The sequence below is a fragment of the Cajanus cajan genome, chromosome 10, assembly GCF_000230855.2.
Source record: "Cajanus cajan strain Asha chromosome 10, NIPB_CcT2T_4, whole genome shotgun sequence".
NCBI lineage: Eukaryota > Viridiplantae > Streptophyta > Magnoliopsida > Fabales > Fabaceae > Cajanus > Cajanus cajan.
In genome coordinates, this window is record NC_138526.1 from 4,693,190 (window position 1) to 4,716,114 (window position 22,925).

Genomic DNA, 22,925 nt, shown 5'->3' on the forward strand with positions numbered 1-22,925 from the left:
GCATAGGTCACTTTGATGCTTCTTGGAGCTTCCTTCCTTGCCACTCTTCCAAGGAACCGAGAAGCATTTGAAGGTGTTCTTGAGGATTCACAAGTGGAACCTCATCACATACACGTGTCATTAACATCAATTAGAACATTAAAGAGTAACAGAGAAGACAAAGACACATTTTGGGAAAATCCTTCACAAGCAAAACATATAACAAAAATAGGATTAGGGTCAATCCCATTATCCAACATAAAACTCACACCCAGAGCAAGATTACTCACTTCCCCTTACCTTGATGAGTGCTAGAAGACAAACATGGATCTCTTGAGTGATTTCCCTCACACTTAGTTTCTCCCAAGTCTGAAGTGTGTAAGCATAGAAGAAAGCGTAAAAAAAATTGATCATAAAATCTTCCTTTTTCTTAAAAAAAAAAGAACATAACTCTCCTTACCCATCAGTTAAAATAATTAACTATAGTTACCAAAAATCCTTCCCTCAATTATTAAAACTTATAACTAATATATAAAATAAATATATTTTTCCCAAAAAAATTATAATTAAAATAAAATACATAAAACAATTCAAAAAACACATATTTTTCTCCAAATACGTATTATAAAAAATATCATAAAAATACACATTTATCTAATTATATAAAAATAATTTCACAAATATTTATTATTTAATTAAAAACACCCATAATTATTTAAAAATTTAAAATAATTTATAAAATCCCTTTAATTAATCAAAATATCCAAAAACCTTCACTTTTGTCCCTTACATTATGCTCACCGTCTTAAGCTTTAGTACCCTACTACCCGCTTTTATCTTCCTATCATGTACTTCAGGAATTGTAGAAGGCGCAACATTCACACTTCTTATAACAAAACCACACTAAAGAGAGAAGCAACAAAAAATGGAAAGGAATAGAATGCAAAAATAGAAGGTGTTGCAAAGAAGTATTGAGTGTGTGTATGTAATTGTAAAATGTCCTGAAACATTTCAATAACCCCAATATACAATTCTTAAAAATTTGAAGTTCAAACAAGTTTTGACTTATATCAATTCAGTGAACAGAGCAACAAAATGAATTTAGAGTCAAAATAAAATAGTGAAAATTAAGTATTGCCCTATCTCAAATTCAATGATCAAGCCCAAAATTCCGCAGTTTCAACTTGAAATTTGACTTTGCCCCTATAAAAAAAAAGTGAATGAAATTTAAATCAATAGCGTATTTTAGAACCCCAAACTAGTCTTTTCTGATAGTGTAACATAAAAACATAATTTAAAATTTTAACTTTTAGAATTTTTGAATTCATTCAATCAAAATATTTAGTGGTTCTCTACTCCATACTAAAGTTGCTACATTGGTTTAGACAAACCTTATTGAATCTGGTATCAAAAATACCTTATTCTCTACACTTAGTTCTACATTCATTTGTTGAGCTGAGCATTTGACATTACTAGAATGTTCTAGCTATAATATAAGAATGTTCTAAATCTTGTTATAACTAGAATGTTACCAGAATGTTCTAGCTACAATTATAAACCAAGCAACAAACTCATCAATATAAAAATGTTCTAAAACTAGTTATAGCTAGAATGTTATTAGAATGTTCTAGCTACAATTATAAACCAAGTAATAACCAGTTCACTAATATAAAAAATATTCTAAAACAACGGTTTTCATAAATTTTGGAGCATTGTGTGAAAAAAGTAAAAAAAGAAAAGTCTTTGAAATTTTAGTATTACTTATTTACTTTTCATATTTTAGTATCATTCATCATATTGATTTTGTACTGATGATGCAGAAAGGAATTTTGGAAAATTAGATAAGTTCAACCACAATTATAAAAAAAAAAATCCATACAATGGAGAAATTACAAGTGTTCAATGAAGAGATTGTTTACAAAATATTCTAACTTTAAATATAGTTTGGTATTAAAACAGAAGGATATATATATAACCTATTCACTTATCATGACCAACCCTCAACCTTGTTTGCATGTGTAACCGTAAATTATTTAACTGTCCACAATTAAATATAATTTGGTACTAAAATAAAAATAAAACTACTAAGACAGACAAAGCACCACTAGAAAATTAAGACTAGTAATCCAAAGGAAGCACCACTAGAAAATTACTTGGCAAATTCAAATCTACCTTCTTCACACTTAAACTATGAGAAATAAAGTATGAACAAACATAACCACTAAGAAAGACAACATGAACGTAATTTAAAGCATATCTAGATTTGTTCTACTATAATGATAAGAATCATAATATATGAGAAAAAGATTAATAAGAATCTATAAGAACAATCTTAGCTTATTTTGGCATCACTTCCAAATTTAGTATCCCAGTGGTATTCTATATTGTAAAAACATGACATGATTCTCATAGATTTTATATATTTATCAAAAGTGAATTTTTAAATTTAGATAACATTAATCTAAAAATTAATTTTTAATTTTGTAAATGTTATGTAATCACTAGATATTACTCATAGATTGCTTTTGTAGTGACTAGATTAGCTTGATCAATCACTTACATGTTTGATTCATGCTTCTCACATTCTTTGTGATAAATTGAATTGGATTCTATACAAATTAAAATGAGTTTATGCACTATTAATACTTTGAACCCAAATTAAAAATCTTTGCTATTTTTTTTTATGGATTAAAATACTTTAATTTTTTTTACTTGAGTTAAAATAAAGTAGTATATTCTTATATTAGTGAATGTATGAATGGACTATAAGAACTTGAGTTCTTACTTGAAGCCAATTAATCCTTTCTATAGTTCTTTTTACCTATTAGGGTTTTTACCTACAAAAAAAAATGGACAATGTCTACAAGCTCCTCCATAACCTATAATCCATTAGACTATGAATTATATTCAACTTTGCTCAATTTTCCATTATTGAATTGAACAACTTGAAATCACATTATTATCTATGAATAAATTCTCTACACTATCTTTGAAATTATATATTGATCGGATACAATGACATCCTAAAAGAGTATAAAACAAACAAGGAGGATGGTACTGATAGATAACATAAACACATTGTGTAGAGAAGCAATCTAAAGTTACCTCCTCTAAACTTCTAGATTAGAGTCATTTTTTCTTTAGATGTCTAATTTTCTTCTTTTGACTTTTAATTTCCACCTTCAAGAATGCAAAGCTATCACCTACTTGATGAAGAGAGATACTAAAGGTCAAAAGCATATCTATAAGAGACTATATAAACAAATATTGCTTAATATATTGCAAGGTCAAACTATTGAATCAGAGTGACTTTTTCTTCAAAAATGTGTAATATAGTAAACAACCATTTAGTAATAATCCGTGCTTAAGGTATATGTGATTCATAACATTAATCCATTATGTGGGGTCAACTCTTACAAATATAGGAGACTAGTTATTTTAACTACTAATACGTAGGGATAAGATGGAATCAAACAAGTCAAACCTCTAATTTTAATATTCCTAATGTAGACTATTTCATATGATTTTAATACTATTTAGACAATAATCAATAAGTTAGACCAAATTACACTAGTGCAAAATAAGGTTATTACGTCACCTCTTTTACGTCAGACATACGAAAATACGTAATAAAAAATAAGCGGTGGCATTTTTGTAATTAAAAGTAGACTATTTTACGTCGGAATAGGTGTGGTATGACGTAAAATATTATTTATATGCTGCCCATTTCGTTCTCCTCCCGCGCACGCTCACTTATTTTGTCTAAGTTTAGAGAAAGAAACTTAGATATCTCAGTCTCTGCACACATTCTCTTTGTAAGCTGTTTTGCATTGGGCCTGCATGTTTGAGGTTAGTTTTAACTTAGTTCTCTTCTCTGCATTATTTTGTGTTAATTGTTCATCTGGAACGACCCGTTCTGCAACTAGAACGGGCCGTTCTACTTGAATTTATTGTTTATTAATTGTTCATCTGGAACGGGCCGTTCCGAAACTAGAACGGGCCATTCCAGATTAACAACTAATACAAAACTAATACAGCTAGAACGTACTGTTCTGATTTCAGAACGGGCCGTTCTAGACGCAGTAATTTTGTGTTAATTATGCATTTGGAACGGCCCGTTCTAGTTTCTGAAACTAGAACGGGCCGTTCCAGATGCATTAAAGAATGAGAATTTAATTATTATGAAGGACCAAATTAGGCATTAACCTTTAGTTTAGCATCGTATTATTCATTTTTTTATTAGTTGTTTTGTTGCTATATTATTATTATCTTTTTTACTTTATTTGTCTATTCAGTTAATTCGTTGTTTTAATAATGAGAGTTTAATTTTTTCAGGATTATGACATATTCGGGGTCTGGTAGTGGAAGGAGGGAAGGTAGATCTGTCACCCGATTGTCTGGGTTGACAGTTGGACGCATTGCCAAGGAGAGGACACCGATTGAGGTGGATCCTCGTTCTGGCAAGGCGTCAGGCCCAAATGCTGCAAAGTTTAGGAGCTATTTGGGAGTCCTAGCTCGACGTCATGTTTCTATTATCATTCCATCATGGGATGACGTTGAGGAGACTGACAAGAGCCTCATGTGTGACACCCTCTACCCCAACATAATTACAATAGATATAAACCATCTATATATAAATTCTTTCTTAGTCTAATATAAAATAATTATCTCAAGTATCATTGGGTAAAAGATGCACATTCATAATTTTCAACTGTAAGTATCAAATTGTCAAGAAATAATAAAATAAAGATTATAGATTAATCCCAGTAAAGGTGGCAGAGCCTCCTCGTTAGGAATTAACTTATAATCTTTTAGTAAAATTATAATATGACAAAAATACACACTTTCAACATAAATAACATAAAAATTACAAAAGAAAAATAATAATAATTTAACAATAAGTCTAGCTAATCCCGATGTCACATCCTATCAGAGCGAAACCCAAATAGAAGCCTAAGCTTCACCACCAACATCCTCAGCCTCATGCTAATTATCTGCATCATAATTTAAATATACACAAAAATGACAAGGGAGTGAGAAACTTCTCACTCAGTTGCAGATATAGAAATAAAAGTTAAATAGCACACACACACGCAATATAATTCACATATATAATCAATCTCACATATATGCTTATGTATAATGATTTTCTTGACTTGACTCACTAATGTATGCATGTGGCGCCATACGGAAGTTGCAGAATTCATCACTGGTGACCCGAAGGCACACCTATACTATTGTCGGTGACCCTAAGGTACACCTATCATTGGTGTTCATACACCTCGTTAGCATATCATGGGTGACCCAAAGGTACACCTTGTTAGTCGTGGGTATGCGGCCTCAGCGGCACACCTGGAGTAATATGTGCATATGATGCATGTCATACATTCACAGACTCAACCTTTAGCATGTTACACATATTATATTCATATTTCATAATTAAGAATTATTTCAATAATCCAATTTAATAGTCCAATAGTCCAACAGTCCAAACAGTCCAACAGTCCAAACAGTCCAACAGTCCAACAATCCAACAGTCCAGAGGTTGCTTAGGTATCATATTTTTCAATAATAATATATTAAGATCTTTTAAGTAAAGTAGGAAGCTTAAAAGGTAATATAAGATAATAAGGAGGCTCAGCCTTCCATTTAAATAACAGATTCTAATATGTAAATAAATAAGATATAAAACAAAACACATCAATAATACATATTCAAAGAAATAAACAACAGGCAAGGGATCGGGAGCCAATCCAACAAACAAACTATTTAACAATTATTCCCACACCCCCAAGCGAGCTTTCCCACTCCCCCCCTACCTGGGTTTACAGAAATTTGGGCAGAATCTCCTCCTCTCTATCTTTCCTTAAAAGGAATCGGAATTAGGGCAGAATCTCTTCCTCTTTCTCCTTAAACAAGGCACTAGAGCAGAACCTCCTTTTCTTTCTCCTTCTCTCTCTCTTACTTTCTCTCTCTATTTCTCCAGAATTTCCTTCTCTCTAGAATTCTAAATTTTCAAAACCTTAGGCCCCTATTTATAGAATTTTTTGAAGTTACTATGCACTATGCACTATTCATTAAAATAATATTATAAATTACTATGCACTATGCACTATTCATTATTATATTCAAATTAATTAAAATTTTGAAACGTAAAGAATCCGCAGCCCACGTTTCAGCCGCCCTTCACTGTGCAATTGCATAGTAAAATACTATTCATACATACGTATTCCTAAATAGTAAAATACGTATACATAAATAGTAAAAATATGTATACATAAATAGTAAAATACGTATACGTAAATAGTAAAATACATAAATAAAATACTTATTCACATAATAAATACATAAAAAAATATTTCTTTTCATTGAATAAAATTTGGGATGTTACATCATGTGGCAGGATATTTAGGTATATACTTTCACATCCCTTCAATATTATATAACTTAAATATGTTATTTATTATTTGTTGTTATTTTGATAGAAAAATTTTGACATTCCCAACACTGAGGTCATGAGGAGGAAGATGTTATCTGCCCTTGCCACCAGGTGGAGAGACTTCAAGAGTTTCTTGACTCAGGAGTATGTATTTGGAGAGCGACAAAATGAGACTCCCTGTCTAAAGTACCAGATTACTAATGGGGAGTGGATGCAATTTCGTGCCACTCGATTGGACCCTTCTTGGCAGGTTGGTTATTGATAATTCTTACCTTGACACAAATACTTAAGAAATATTTTAATTAATCTCATTTTCTTATTTGTATTATTGCAGGCCAAAAGAGTAGCTACCCAAGAACGACAGAGCAAGAATGATGCACCCCATCTATTGTCAAGATGGGGATATGAATTAAAAAAAAAAGAAATTGATGAAGGCTAGGGCATGGGCATTAGGGGTTGAGTCTGCTGACCGTGTGGATTCACCTCCCCGTTATGAGATGTGGATAGTAGCTCGAACAAAATCAGATGGGCAAATGACTTCTGAGTCTGCAAGGGTCATTGCTGATAAAATAGTAAGTAAAAATATACAAACTAAGACTCTTCATTTCAACTCATTCAATTCATAAGTGTAGTTTGGGGTATACTTATTGTTAATATGTTGCAGGAGGGTTTAGTTGAGCAGACCACCCAGGGCTCATTTGTTCCCCATGGTCGGGATGATATACTCACAACGGTCATAGGAAGGCCAGAGCACACAGGGCGTGTGCGTGGTATTGGTGGTTCTTGGAGTCACCGAGATTACTTTGGTGCATCACCATCGAGGAGTAGTACTGTTGACACTTGCAGTTAGGAGGCTATGCAGAGAATGAAGATGTAGTTTGAAGAGAAATTGAAGAACATGCGAGAAGAGTTTGAACAGAAGTTTGAGCTTTTGGCTCGTTCTCAACAACAGATTGTAGTTGCTCATGATGGTGTTCGAGTCAGCACTAAAGGGAATTGTGCTACTCCAGATCCCTCAGGGGAACAGACTCACATTGATGTACCAAACCAGTGTGAGTTATATGTTGAGGATGGCCCCCCATGTTTAGTGGCTATTGGTTAAGTATTTGAGGGTAGCTCAACCATCCATGGTGTCCCTCTAGAGCCAGACTGGATACGGGTTGTGGTTGACCAAGTTCAAGATGATGCTGCTCCAGTGCCTTTGCCCAATATAGAGATTCAACTAGTGGGGCAGGCAACCGATACATTCTTAGCTTGGCCAAAATGTTTGGTGATGCCGCTTTCAGCACGGGCAAAGGTAATTCTATTATTTCTCTTTTATATTCTTATAATTCTATTATTGTTAAACTAATTTTGATTTTTTCTTTAGGATTTTATAAATCGTGCTAAGGAGGTCATGAGAGAATCTGTTGTTGATGATGTTGATATCGCAGAAGGTGAGGATGATCCCATATCTAGGCTTCTAACAATATTACCATGATTGAAGAAGAAACCAATTCAGTTGTAGTGGGACATTAGAGTTTTTGGAGTTGATAGCTCTAGTGTTCCACTATACATATCCCTCCCGACGCATTAGAGATTGTTGGGGGAAATTCCATGTTAAATATATCTATCATACAACTGTGGGCCATGTAAGTGATATTTTCTTTTATGAGTCTAAAATTACAATAATTACATTTAAATTATAATAATTAATTGTGTTAGGTACATGGACAAATTGAGTGTGGAGCAAGCACAAACACAAGTATATGGATTTATTGATCCTCAATCCATCCAAAAATCAGGAAACACTCAGGTCCAGATCCAACAATATATGCAAACATGGATGAGTGAATCAGGAAGAGATATATACATGGCTCCATACATTGACGGGTTAGTTTTTTAATCATGGTAATTTTATAACTAATTTGTTTGTCATACAATATAGGTCCCATTGGCAGTTAATGGTAATCATTCCTAAGGAATGCACTGTGGTGTGGTTTTGTTCACTATATCGAAAACCAAGCCACGAAATTAAATGCCAATTACAAGGGTAACTAAAATTTTTCATTATGTTTTAAAACTGTAACTATATATATTGGCTAACATCTGTTTTTATTTCAATTAATTAGAATCGTGTCTGGAGGTAATGTTTTAAGTGGAAGAGCCAGATCAAAGACATTGCAATTCATATACCCTAAGGTTAGCAAATTAATTAATAGAGGCAATAATATTTGAATTTATCAACTTTGGAAATAATAGTTATTTGTTTCTCATTTTAGTGTAATAAGCAACATGACTCGTTTGAATGTAGCTATTACATCATGTATTGGATGAGAGCCATAGTTTCTGCGGGTATTACTAATTCTTGGGGGCAGGTAATTCATATCAAAATTTATTTAAGTATATTTACCTTTATCATAATTAACATTGCATATTAATGACACTTAAATTAATATTTCAGGTCTTTCAAGATCCATCTCCATTGCCCGAAGATGAAGTCATCAAGATAAAAGAACAATGGACAACTATTTTTCTTCAAAGTATATAATAGTTAGATTTCTAAGTTTAGTTAGTTGGATATTATGTTTCTAGTTTGATAGCATTGACAAACATATGTTTTATAGCTTTTTTTAGGATAATAGGATTTACATTGTCTTAATTTATGCTTTTTAAGATTTATATATTATTTTCATTTTGTCATTCAATTTTGAAATATAAATTATATTTAAATTTGTATTCTGGACTGCCTGGGTTAGGTTTTGTATTTTGGACTGTATGCAGGTTTTGGGTGTATCAAAAAATAATAATTTTTTTTAAAAAAATGCATAAATTTACGTCGGACACACCATGTCTGACGTAAATTTACGTCGGATATAGCATTGTCCGATGTAAATTTATGTTGGACATGGTGTGCCCGACTTAAATTTACGTCGGTTGTGACAGACGACGTAAATTTACGTCTTTTGCATTAACATCGGACCCTTTTCCGGCGTAAAAACCTTAAAATAGCCGACGTAAAATACCTCTTTTGTACTAGTGTTACAAGAATTTATGAGGCATAATAACATCATATACATATGAGTTGTATTGATTTGAAATTAATTACAGTAGATCTTATTGATAAAATACACTATTTTTTTTCATATTGCATAAAACACCTGTGCAACTTATCCAATTGAGTACATTTTTAATGTTAAGTTACCATGTGTTGGTCCTTATCCTAAAAATGTGATCCTTTTGGCATGTGATGCATTTGGTGCGCTTCCACTTGTGAGTAAGCTAAGCCTGTCGTAGACTATGCACCATTTCATCAATGGATACACAACTTTGGTAATGTCTGAGTAACTTATCACACTATATATCTTGTTAATATTGCTTCCTCTCTTTCTACAAGCAACATTTTTAACTTGTTTTGGTGCAACATTTATAATGCTTCACCCTACAAAGTACGCAACAATGCTTGCTAAAAAGATGAAGAAATAGGGTGCTACTGGATGGCTTGCTAACATAGGATGACAATGTTTTTTTTTTTTCCTTCTTTTTTTGGTTGGAGAGAAATTAAGGGAAAGGAATGATAGAAAATTTTGACTTTCAAAAGACAAAAAAATTATTTTTATTCCTTTTAGATTTTACTTTCCCTTTAATTCAAACTTGTAAAAAGATTTTAGACATCCTTTAAAGTGTAAACAAAGAGAGAAAGACAAGAAGAGAGACTGTATAATTTACTAAATCATTAATATGATAGTATAATAGTTTGTGTTTCAAAATTTATATATAGATGATAAAGTTGAAGGTAGCTATTATAATATCATTTAAATAGGTTTTTTGAAAAGGTTGCAATAGTTGAAGAGAATTATACTGAGCATAAAGACAACCCATGGAGATTAACAAGCATGACATAAGTGGAGGAGACAAAGCTTGTTCTAAATGTTGTTCCTATATGTCTAACTTCATTAATAATTGGTGTATGTATATTTAACTTTAATCAGTTCTCCATTATTGATATGCACAACTTGAAATCACATTAATCATCCATGAATAAGAATCTTTTCTCTACATTATCTTTAACATTATACATTGATTGGATACAATGCAATCTAAAAGAGGATAAAACAAACAAGGAGAAGAGTACTATCATACAAGATAAATACATTATGTAGAGAAGCAATCTAAAGTTACCTCCTCTAAACTTCTAAACCAGAGTGATTTTTCTTTAGATATCAAATTTTCTTATTTTGACTTTTAATTTCTGCCTTCAAGAATACAAAGCTATCACCTATGTGATGAAGAATGAAAGTAAAGGTCAAAAGTATATTTATAGGTGACTACATAAAAAAATATAGCTCAACATACTACAAGGTTAAACTATTGAGTCAAAGTGACTTTTTCTTCAAAAATGTGTACTATAGTAAACAATCATTTAGGCATTCAGAATTGCATTGCCAAAAACAATATGCAGTTCATTGATAAAAAAAATTAAAATAAATGTTAGCAAAAACAAAAGTAGGTGTTTTGACAACTATTATTTGACTTACAATTTAACCTGGATGATTTTTAATGAGACCTAATGGAAGATGTAGAAGGAATTTAGAACATACTAACAAAAAGGAGGGAAAATGGATACAACAAAAGCAAATATAGACACTACAAGAAAAACGCAAATTTCTAACGAACATGATCCGTCAAAAAAAAAAATCCATCGGAAAAAATTTAATACGTCAGAAATTACTGATGGATACATCCGTCAAAAATTACCGACAGGTATATCCGTAAAAAATTGTTTGAAAATATTTATATGATTCCGAAGGATTTATCCGTCAGAAATTTTTTTGTTAATTTTTAATAAATTTATTAATGTAACAACCTTATTTTGACCTCTCAAGGATTCTATTTTACAACACTTCACTTTTTAGCGTGTTTTTCCTTTATTGTGCAGTTTTTGGGAAACTTTCCAGAAGGTCACCTGATGGAAGAGCATGGACCAAAGGTCCAACCACTAGAGCTATGGCCAGAAGATTACTTGAAGACATGACTGCTTCAGAACTTAGTGGGCCCAATGGGCTTGGTGGGCCTAGGGTGCTTCTCACTTGGGCTTTACTTGATTGACACCATGTTTTTATTGCATGTTCATAGAATAGGAATTTACTTTGTTTTGGTCTTGTATTTTGACCATAGATTAGGGTTTGTGAACTTTGGGCTTCATGGGCTTTTGGGCTTTTGATACCCAATATTGGGCTCATTTTCTTTCTTGTAATTTTTCCTATTCATTGTATTTCATTGACCATTGTATTTAGGTTATTAGTTTAGGATTTAAGGAGGATTTCTTAATTAAAAGAATTAGGCAAAACTAGGTTTAATTTAACTTGCATTTAAGTTGGATTTTGAGTCACATGGTTGGCACCACCTTGGCTGAACATGTGTGACTCAAATTCAACCCTAAATGCAACTTAAATCAAACTTAGATGAACACTTAGCACATGGGGACTGGTTATGCACATGTGGGTTAAGATTTGAAATCAAATTTCAAACTTGAATTCAAATCTTGGCGCCACATGTGAAGCCTCCACACTGGCGCCAAGTAACCCTAATTCCGGATCTATAAATGCCTCCTTTCTATTACCTTGTAATCAATTTTGAATATATGAAATTTGTGAGCATTCTTCAGCCAAATTTCCCTCAAGAGTCACCGAGAGTATTTCCTTCAAACCCTAGGAAAACTACCATAGTTCCTACCTTTTGAAGTGAGCAATCCTTTGAGCCTTCAAGCTAGGATTCTTCCATCCTTAGTTTAGGCTAATTCAATCCGTGAACATCATCCATTCAAGTGTTCATCCATTCGGTCATCATTCTCCAAGGAAAAGATCCAAGCATTGGTGAAGCTAAGGAGTGGTTCATCTATCACTTCTCCTTCCTTTGCCATCAATTTTGGTATCAAGAGCAAGGTTCTTCTTGGAGATAAGTGTTTCTTGAGTTTTTGTATCGTTTGTTTTGGTGTCTTTGGTGTTCTTGTTTGTAACAATTTTAGTTTCTATTCGGATCTATTTTTTTTGAAATCAAATTTGTTCTGTAGATCCACATTGTTGATTGCACTTTGAGTTTCAATCCGCAATCAACACAAATAGGATTCAACTTGTGTTCTATTTTACTTTGTTTGAGTCTCTCATTTTCCTAAGCATGTGTCCGTGATTGGACTTCATTACATTACATTAGTTTTTGTTTTTGAATCCTTTGTTTTGTCTTAGCAAGTTATGTGTAGTTCTTATATGTTGATAATTCCTAGAATAGCTTGTTTAACCTAATTTTTTTTCTCTTTGTGTTGTGTTTGTCTACTATTGGTCACGATTTGCTTATAATCTTTGTGGCTACATATATGTGCTTTTGTTTTACCTATTTGAGTTCATAATTTGCTATTAGTTCTAGAAAATTTCTTAGTGTTAGGTTTCCATTGTGTACTTAAGTTTTTAATTCACTTTCCATAATATTCTTGAAACAACTTTGTGTAACTTGAAAATTTTAAGTGATTCATCTTACTTCTAGTGCACTATTTGTTTTGGATTCAAATTTTAAAAGTTTTTGTGGCTGGAAAACAGAGAAATACAGAGCATTAGCATTCAAAATAGTTAAAAAAAAAGAACAAAAGAATCCAATCTAAAGCATAAAACTAGTGCACTAGTTCATCAATTTTCACTTGAAATCTTTCAATCTAGTAGATCCGGTTTCTATACTTTGCAATTGTGAAAAATTTGAAATCAAAAGGCAAGTGTCTTCTCTGAAATATACATTTGAATTCAGAAAAAGAAAAGAATAAAAAAAAAATATAAAGCAATTATAGAAGCAAAAGCCGAGAAGAACAATTATGAAAATTCACTTGAATTCCATAAAAATTTTGGACTACTAGTTTGTTTGTCCTTGTTCAATTTCTTCCAAATTTTTGTTTTGTTTTGTTAATCTACTCTAGTGCCTATCTAGGAACCTTCCTAATTGAGTGCCAGCTTTCTTTGGAGTCTTATTTTTCAGCTTTTATTTTTGGCTATCTTTGAGTCTTGTCTTAAACACTTATTCTTCAATTTTTGGTATAAGCTTGTTAAATTGTGCTTTTGTTGCTTGTCTTGTTTTCTTTGACTAAAAATTATGTGCTGGAAGTGGCCTCAAATCCTTGCTTAAGGATCAAACATTGACTCAACAAAAAGTAGGAAAATAATTAGTTACAAAAGACTTTGAAATTTGACCTAATTTAGTGACCAAAATTTTCCTAAACTACCTTCACAAGAGAGATCTTTCCATTAACCTTGTGAGTAGCCTACAATCACCATTTTGTTGTGTTATTTGTGCAGGGTCCAGGAGCAATCAAAATCAAGGATTAGTGGCGGATTGAAACACTTAAACAAGTGTTAGAAAATTTTGACAACAAATCTGTCACTAATTGGTCACTAAAGCCGCCACAAAATTGTTTCTAGTGTAGTTTAAATTTTTGCAATTTCTCTTGTATTTTAAATCAATTTGTAAAGCTTGGAGGGACTATTAAGAAGCTGGTCACGTATATCTAACCCTTGGTAGCTCACTCATGTGTAGTACTAGTGGAAGTGACTTGGAAATTTCATATGTTTCAAGCTTCCACTTAGGGCAAAACGACTAGTTGCTTAACCTTGCTTCCTTTGAGTTGTTTGAACTTTAATTGTTTTGTTTTGCTGTCCTAATTCAACTAGCATTGTGTAGATTAATTGTTCATTTTTAGTTAGCATTCAAAATCAATTGTGAAAAGCATTCAACATAAAAATCTTTGTGAAAATTTTTGTGGAATTGAAAATATCACAAGGGAGTTTAGTGATTTCCACTTGAAAAGGCTTGGTTATTAAGTGGCTCTTTGTAGCTCACCTCCCTTGATAGTGCAATTTGTACACTTAGACTTCCAAGTGCTATTTTTGTTCCTAGAAAAGACCAAAAATATTTTTTAACTTTTGCATAGCATATAAGCTTCTTATTGCTTAATGATGAGTCATAATTCTCAAAGTGATAGTGACATTGAATCTCCAAAAAGTTTTAATCAAATTGTTAAGGAGGTTGAGGCACTAAAACTATGGAGACAACAAGAGGTACTTAAAAAAGAAAGAGAAAAGATTGAAAGAGAAGTACAACTTGTTGCTCTTGAGGAAGAGATAAACAAAATTAAGCAACAAGAAGAAAAACTTTTGGAAAAACTTAAAAAGAGAAAAAGTCAAAAGAGTTCCACTAAGAGTTCCAATGACTCCACAAGTCAAGGGGATGTGGGAAGTTTGAATGTAGATGATTATTACCAACCCATACCTAGAAGAGTCATTAAGGAACCCAAAGTTAGGGAATCAAGGGTTGATCTCCCTTACTTTCATGGAAAAAAAGATGTGGATGCCTACTTAGATTGGGAAATGAAAGTGGAGCAAATCTTCACTTGTCATCAAGTAGGTGAGGAAAGAAAAGTTCCCTTGGCCACCTTAGCTTTCCAAGGACAAGCTATGTATTGGTGGACAGCCTTGGTTAGAGAAAGGCGGCTTCATAATAACCCTCCTATTTCTTATTGGAATGAATTGAGGAGTGCTATGAGAAGAAAGCACATACCTTCTTATTATAGTAGGGAGCTTATGGATAAGCTCCAAAGACTCCAACAAAAGAACATGAGTGTGGAGGAGTATAGACAAAAGATGGAGTTGTATCTTATGAGGGCTGGGATAAGGGAAGAAGAAAGATTGACCATTGCTAGGTTTTTAAGTGGTCTCAATTTTGATATAAGAGATAGGGTTGAGTTACTCCCTTATAGGGACCTTGATGATTTGGTCCAATTTTGTATAAGGGTGGAACAACAACATTTGAGAAAAAATTCTTTTAAAGGTAAAACTCAAGCTAGCTCTTATATCAAGAAGGACTACAAGAGGGAGGGTCAATATGACTCTTCTAAAAGCTTTAGTAAAGGTCAAGAAAAAGAGAAAGAAAAAGATAAAAATAAAAATGTTGTCACTTCTAGTAGTAAAACTAGTGACATCAAATGCTTTAAATGTCTTGGGAGAGGCCACATAGCTTCTCAATGTCCAACTAAAAAGGTTATGATTTTGAGAGGACAAGATATTTATAGTAGTCTTGATGAATCTAGTTCTACCACTTCAAGTGATAGTGAGACTAGTGAGGAAGACCATGAAATTGAAAGAGCATATCCTTATGATGGTCAACTTTTAATGATAAGAAGGCTTCTAGGAAGCCAACCTAATGAATCTCACATTTCACAAAGAGAGAACATTTTTCACACAAGGTGTAAAATTTATGATAAAGCTTGTTCTCTCATTGTGGATAGTAGGTCTTGTTGCAATTGTTGTAGCAGAAGGTTGGTGGAGAAGCTTGATCTTACTCCAATTCCCCATCCAAAACCATATCAACTTCATTGGCTAAATGAAGATGGAGATATCGTTGTTGATAAGCAAGTGAAACTCAAGTTTTCCATTGGTAACTATGAAGATCATGTGGTATGTGACATAGTTCCCATGGAAGCTTGCCATATTTTGTTGGGAAGGCCATGACAATTTGACAAGAAAACCATGCATAATGGCCTTACCAATGAAATTACTTTCACTTACAAAGAAAATAAATTTGTACTTAATCCTTTGTCTCCTTCACAAGTGATAGAGGATCAAGTACAAATGAAATTAAAAAGAAAAGAAGAAAAAAAGTTGTTAAAAAAAAGAGAGGAGAAGAAGCATAAATCTTCAAAGAAGAAAAAGGAAGAGCAACCTTTTCCTCTAGAAGGAATTCAACAAGGAGAAATTCTAAAACAAACTTTACTTGTTGAAAAGCCTTCTTACATTCTTCTTTGTAGAGGTATGCTTAGTTGTCATAATTTAAGTCTTGAACCTAGTTCTTTACCCCTTGGTGTTTCTTAATTATTAACAGAATTTGATGATGTATTCCCTAGTGAGGGTCCAAAGGGCCTTCCACCTTTTAGGGGTATAGAACATCAAATTGATTTTGTGCTTGGGGCAAGTCTACCCAATAGACCAGCCTATAGGACAAATCCACAAGAAAACAAGGAGATAGAAAACCAAGTTCAAGAATTGTTGGACAAGGGGTGGGTACAAAAGAGTTTGAGTCCCTGTGTTGTGCCTGTATTGTTAGTGCCCAAGAAAGATGGAAAATGGAGAATGTGTAGTGATTATAGGGCCATTAACAATATCACAATCAAGTACAGGCACCCAATCCCTAGACTTGATAATATGCTTGATGAGTTACATGGTGCTACTATTTTTTCTAAAATTGATCTTAAAAGTGGTTATCACCAAATAAGAATCAAAGAGGGTGATGAGTGGAAAACTGCTTTTAAGACCAAATTTGGATTGTATGAGTGGCTAGTTATGCCTTTTGGTTTAACCAATGCACCAAGTACATTCATGAGGCTTATGAATCATGTCTTGAGAGAGTGTATAGGAAAGTTTGTTATTGTTTATTTTGATGATATTCTAATCTATAGTAGGTCTCAAGATGATCACATAAGACATCTTAGAGAAGTTTTGATGCTCCTTAGGCAAAACCACTTGTTTGCTAATGTTGAAAAATGTACTTTTTGTGTGGATTATGTGGTTTTCCTAGGGTTCATTGTGAGTAAAGAAGGGGTTCGTGTGGTCCCCGAGAAAATCAAAGCTATTCAAGAGTGGCCCAAACCAAAGAATGTTTGTGAAGTTAGGAGTTTTCATGGACTTGCAAGATTTTATAGAAGATTTGTTCCTAACATCTCTAGCATTGCGTCACCCTTGAATGAGCTTGTCAAAAAAGATGTTTCCATTGAATGGACTTCAAAGCATGATCATGCATTTCAACTTCTAAAAGACCAACTTACAAATGCACCCATACTAGCTTTACCAAATTTTGAAAAGACTTTTGAGCTAGAATGTGATGCATCTGGAGTTGGCATAGGAGCTGTGTTATTGCAAGGAGGACACCCCATTGCATATTTTAGTGAAAAATTAAAAGGTGGCTCCCTCAATTACCCTACCTATGACAAGGAGTTGTATGCATTGGTTAGGGCTTTACAAACTTGGGAACACTTTCTAGTGTCCAAAGAGTTTGTCATCCATAGTGACCATGAGTCACTCAAATATTTAAGAGGTCAAGGTAAGTTAAATAAGAGGCATGCCAAATGGCTAGAATTCCTTGAACAATTTCCATATATAATTAAATTCAAGAAAGGAAAAACAAATATTGTAGCTGATGCTTTATCTAGAAGGCATACATTGCTTATGTCTCTAGGTACTCAAATTCTTGGATTTGATAATATTAGGGAATTGTATGAGAAAGATCTTGACTTTGGTGTTAATTATCAAAAATGCCAACAAAAAGCTTTTGATGGTTTCTATATGGCTGAGGGGTATTTGTACAAAGAAAGAAGATTATGTATACCCCAATGATCCATTAGGAAATTATTGATTAAAGAGAGTCATGAAGGTGGGCTTATGGGGCACTTTGGTGTTGATAAAACCCTTAGTTTGCTTAAAGAAAAGTTTTATTGGCCCCATATGCGAAAGGATGTCCAAAAGCATTGCTTTAGATGTTTGGCTTGTTTACAACCCAAGTCCAAAGTGATGCCTCATGGTACATACATACCTTTACCCGTTGCTTCTTCCCCTTGGGTAGATATTAGCATGGACTTTGTGCTAGGTTTACCTAGAACCAAAGGGGAATGGATTCTATCTTTGTGGTTGTGGACCGTTTTAGTAAAATGGCTCATTTCATTCCATGTCACAAAGTAGATGATGCAAGCAATATTGCAAAACTCTTCTTTAGAGATGTGGTTAAACTCCATGGACTTCCTAAGTCTATAGTTTCAGATAGAGATACCAAGTTCCTAAGCCATTTTTGGCGTGTCTTATGGTCAAGACTAGGGGCTAAACTCCTCTTTTCAACTACTTGTCATCCTCAAAAAGATAGACAAACTAAGGTAGTTAATAGATCTCTGTCTACTATGCTTAGAGCAGTGCTAAAGGGAAATCACAAATCTTGGGATTGTTGAGATTGTTGAAGTCTGAGCTTGATGAGAACATCTCTGATGCTTGAAGAGTTTTGATGATAACAAATGTGTGTCAAGGACAACAACAACTAAGAAGACAAAAACAAAGCCAAAGAAAGTGCTATGTGCTATGTAATAGGAATTAGTGTATAAATTGTTTTAATTGCGTTTATTTGTTGTGTGTGCTGTGTGCATAAGCTAAATCTATATCTAAACTAATTAGAGAGTGTATGATGATGAGTTAAAGGGACTAAAAAGTTATTTTGAGACTTAAAACGAAGTTTTGAAAACTAACTCAAAATAATCGATTATCATTAAATATAATCAATTATTCCAGCAACAGGCAAAATGGGATGCCTTGCTGCAATAATTGATTATTTGTGAAATAATCGATTATCTCATAAATGACTCTCTGGAATAATCGATTATCCAGCAAAATAATCGATTAAGTTGTTCTTGGTTGGTTTCTAGAAAACTTGAAGAACAAAATAATCGATTATTCTTTAAAATAATCGATTATCTGGTTCTGAAACTTTTATAAATAGTTTGAACATTTTGAAACATCAGAACAGAGTTAGAACTGAGAATCAAATTTAGAAAAGCGTTTTTGTGGAGTCTTTGTGACAATCTTGGAGAGTTTTCTTTGTGAATCCAAGAAGAAAAACGTTTGTGAAAAACTTTGAGAAAGGATCATCATCATCATCACATTCTTGAAATGGGAAGATTAAGATTTGCTTCTGAATTCCAGGTGAATTCGTTCGTTAATTCTTTCACTACAACAAAAATGATTATTATCTACGGAATATTATCTACGGAATTTTTTCCATAGATAATGTTTAGTTATCTACGGAATATTATCTACGGAATTTTTTCCGTAGATAATTTTTAGTTATCTACGAAATATTACCTACGGAATTATTTTCGTAGATAATATTTAGTTATCTACGGAAATTTCCGTAGATAACTTATCTACGGAAATTTTCGTAGATAACTTATCTACGGATTTTTTCGTAGATAACTTATCTACGAAAATTTTCGTAGATAACTTCACCCATAGATAAATTTCGTAGGTAAAAAATTTTATTTGAAATATCAATTAACATTTTTTATTATCGTTTCATTTTAATTTATTGTAAAATAATTAAAATATTTAATTTAGCATCATTAAAAAAATAATCATTATAAGATTTAATTTTTTTAAAATTTAATTATTTATTATATTACTTTTAGTCACCGTATTGACCAAAAAATATATTTTTGATTAAAATATATTTTAAAATTTAGTTAATTCATTATAATATTTTAAAATAAATATTTTTAAAATTGTTATTAGATAAGTTATCTACGGAAATTTCCGTAGATAACTTCATCCATAAATAAATTTCGTAGGTAAAACATTTTATTTGAAATATCAATTAACATATTTTATTATCGTTTCATTTTAATTTATTGTAAAATAATTAAAATATTTAATTTAGCATCATTAAAAAAATAATCATTATAAGATTTAATTTTTTTTAAAATTTAATTATTTATTATAATACTTTTAGTCACTGTATCGACCAAAAAATATATTTTTGGATAAAATATATTTTAAAATTTAGTTAATTCATTATAATATTTTAAAATAAATATTTTTAAAATTGTTATTAGATAAGTTATCTATGGAAAAATCCGTAGGTAACTTATCTACGGATTTTTCCGTAGGTAACTTATCTACGGAATTTTCCGTAGATAAGTTATCTACGAAAAATTCCGTAGATAACTTATCTACGAAAATTTCCGTAGATAACTTCACCCATAGATAAATTTCGTAGGTAAAACATTTTATTTGAAATATCAATTAACATATTTTATTATTGTTTCATTTTAATTTATTGTAAAATAATTAAAATATTTAATTTAGCATCATTAAAAAAATAATCATTATAAGATTTAGTTTTTTTAAAATTTAATTATTTATTATAATACTTTTAGTCACCGTATCGACCAAAAAATATATTTTTGGTTAAAATATATTTTAAAATTTAGTTAATTCATTATAATATTTTAAAATAAATATTTTTAAAATTGTTATTAGATAAGTTATCTATGGAAAAATCCGTAGGTAACTTATCTACGGATTTTTCCGTAGGTAACTTATCTACGGAGTTTTCCGTAGATAAGTTGTAACATCCCAGTTTTTATTATTATTATATGGTATTTGGTCATAATTTTGTGATTATATTTTACTTCAATTGTAGCTAATTCACATTTCATTTATGCTTAATTGTAGGCTTTAGAAATATATGTATATTGTTGGGCTTAATTAGATAGTTGTAAACTTTCTTTTCAATAAAATCGTTTTCGCTGGGCTGACTGGCAAACCTCGGTGTTTAGGGCATAACTTGGGCTGTGATGGTCCAAATGATGCAAAATTGGTGTCAATGGAAATCTAAGAGAAAAACGCACAACTTTTACAGAAATAGCCATTTGCAAAATCGGTCGTTTAGGAGGTCAAAATTGGAATTTGATTGATACAATTGGTTCTCGCTGGACTGATTGGCAAGCCTCGGTTTGTGGGGTATAACTTGGTCGGTGGTTGTTCAAATGATACAAACTTGGTGGCTATGGAAAGATAAGAGAAAATCCTACAACTTTCATGAAGGAAATATTTTCCGATTCGGCTGTCTATAAGGTCCAAATCAGTAGCTAAAGTTGATGAGGAAAAGAACATGGCACCAACTCCATTAATTCATCCCACCAACTTTAATAATTCATCTCACTAATTCATTCCACTTAGTTTTGTCTAAGATTTTTTCATTATTTTCCATTTTTTAATGTGTCTTGAAGGCTATAAATAGCCCTTCACTTCTCCATTGCAAACCATCCCTCAATTCTCATTCTCTCTTCTCTTATACTCTCTTCTTCTCCTCTTCTTCTCTTTGAAGACCTAGAGGAATCCATAGGAGGTGGTTCTATCCTAGTAGAAGGAGCCTAGAGGAGGAAGCTCTTCTTTAGTTTCAGCGCTTGTTATCCAGGTAAGGGGGGGAGTGAGAAATCTCGCTCTGGGTGTGGGATTGTATGCTGGGTAGTGGGATTGGCCCCCAATCCTGTGTTTGTTGTATGTTATATTGTTTGTATGTTCTAATTGCTTGGTTAATATGTGTGTATGAATAGAAATTCTGTTGAGATTATGATTGTGAAAGTTATGAATATGATATGATAATGTGAATGTGATGTTTCTAATGATATGATGTGATGATGAAATATGATGTGAAATGACCATGAGATATGATTGACCATGAGATAGATAATGTGATAATGTGACAATGAGATATGAAATGTGATAAAGAGAAATGACCATGGAAAGTGATAAAGTGATATGAGAATGCATAGAGTCTTGTTTGACATGCATCATTTGCATAAAGTGATAAGGGTACGATATGGAATACGCCGCCAGAGAAGGCCCCCTAGTGTAAAAGCTGTGGGGATCAGTCCTTGGGGATGGCTCGGTTTGGAAGTCCCAGTCTCGCCCATTGTGTGCATGGGATGTATCTTGCGCGGCTTAGCTATCCCGACGAGACTCTGGTAGTATGTCCTTCTAGTGAGAGTGCGCAGAGGTTGTGTTCCGGCATGTACTCCTAGACTACTCTTTGTGTATTGCTAGCGGCAATATACTACGTGATAAGTGACTGGCGCCACATGCATGATAAAATGTAGTCCGTGTCCATACATGTGTCTTTTGATGTTATATGACAAATGAATATGCCTTGAATGAGTAAGATGTGATATTGTTATTAATCTATGTTATACATATTTTGTTTGTGCTTGGCTATCTGATATATATTTCTACACTGTGAGCCGAGTGAGATGTTTTCTCACTCCCTTTTTCTTTGTGTTGTTTTTCTCTGACTGTTATACAGGTGATTATCAGTATGAGGCTGAGAATGTTGGTCGTGAAGCTTAGGCTTCTTTATGGGCTATGCTCTGATAGGACATGTGACATCGGGGCATAGATAAGATTAGATTAGGATGTTAATGTTATTATTTTGGAAACTTGAGATTTATTTCTTTGTAATTTCTGCTGATTGTGTTTGTTAAAAATGTGATACTCTTTAAACATGTTTGATTATTAAATGTTATATTTAAATTTATTGAGTTATGATATGCGGGGTAGAGGGTGTCACATTTAGTGGTATCAGAGCCTGGTTGATCTAATCGACCGTGAGTTATGAGTCTACTATGCTTGTTTGGTAGATTAATAATGTGATGAGTTGATTGATGTGCTAATATGATGATTGATTATGTTGTGTGCATTGTGTTCTCAGGATTTGTTTGATAGACATGATATAATTTGATGATGCTATTTTTGATTGCTCTTTTCATAATTGCTTATTTGTTTGATACTTCTTGCTTACGTAAGAAGTAGTGGTTGAGTAGTATCACTCGTATGGTGAGCTTATGTACCAATAGTACGGATAAAGCCTATTGAGACCTTAGAATTAGGAGAGACATTAATTTGTC

The 22,925-nt window shown here is 32.5% G+C and overlaps 1 long non-coding RNA gene across 1 annotated transcript; it reads left to right on the forward strand.

Annotated features, from left to right (window-relative positions):
- The first annotated feature begins 20,584 nt into the window (after window positions 1-20,584).
- On the forward strand, window positions 20,585-22,566 carry LOC145952719 (uncharacterized). Its single transcript, XR_014430233.1, has 2 exons — window positions 20,585-21,439; window positions 22,325-22,566. It is a non-coding gene; the product is annotated as an uncharacterized LOC145952719 (long non-coding RNA).
- The last annotated feature ends 359 nt before the right edge of the window (window positions 22,567-22,925 follow it).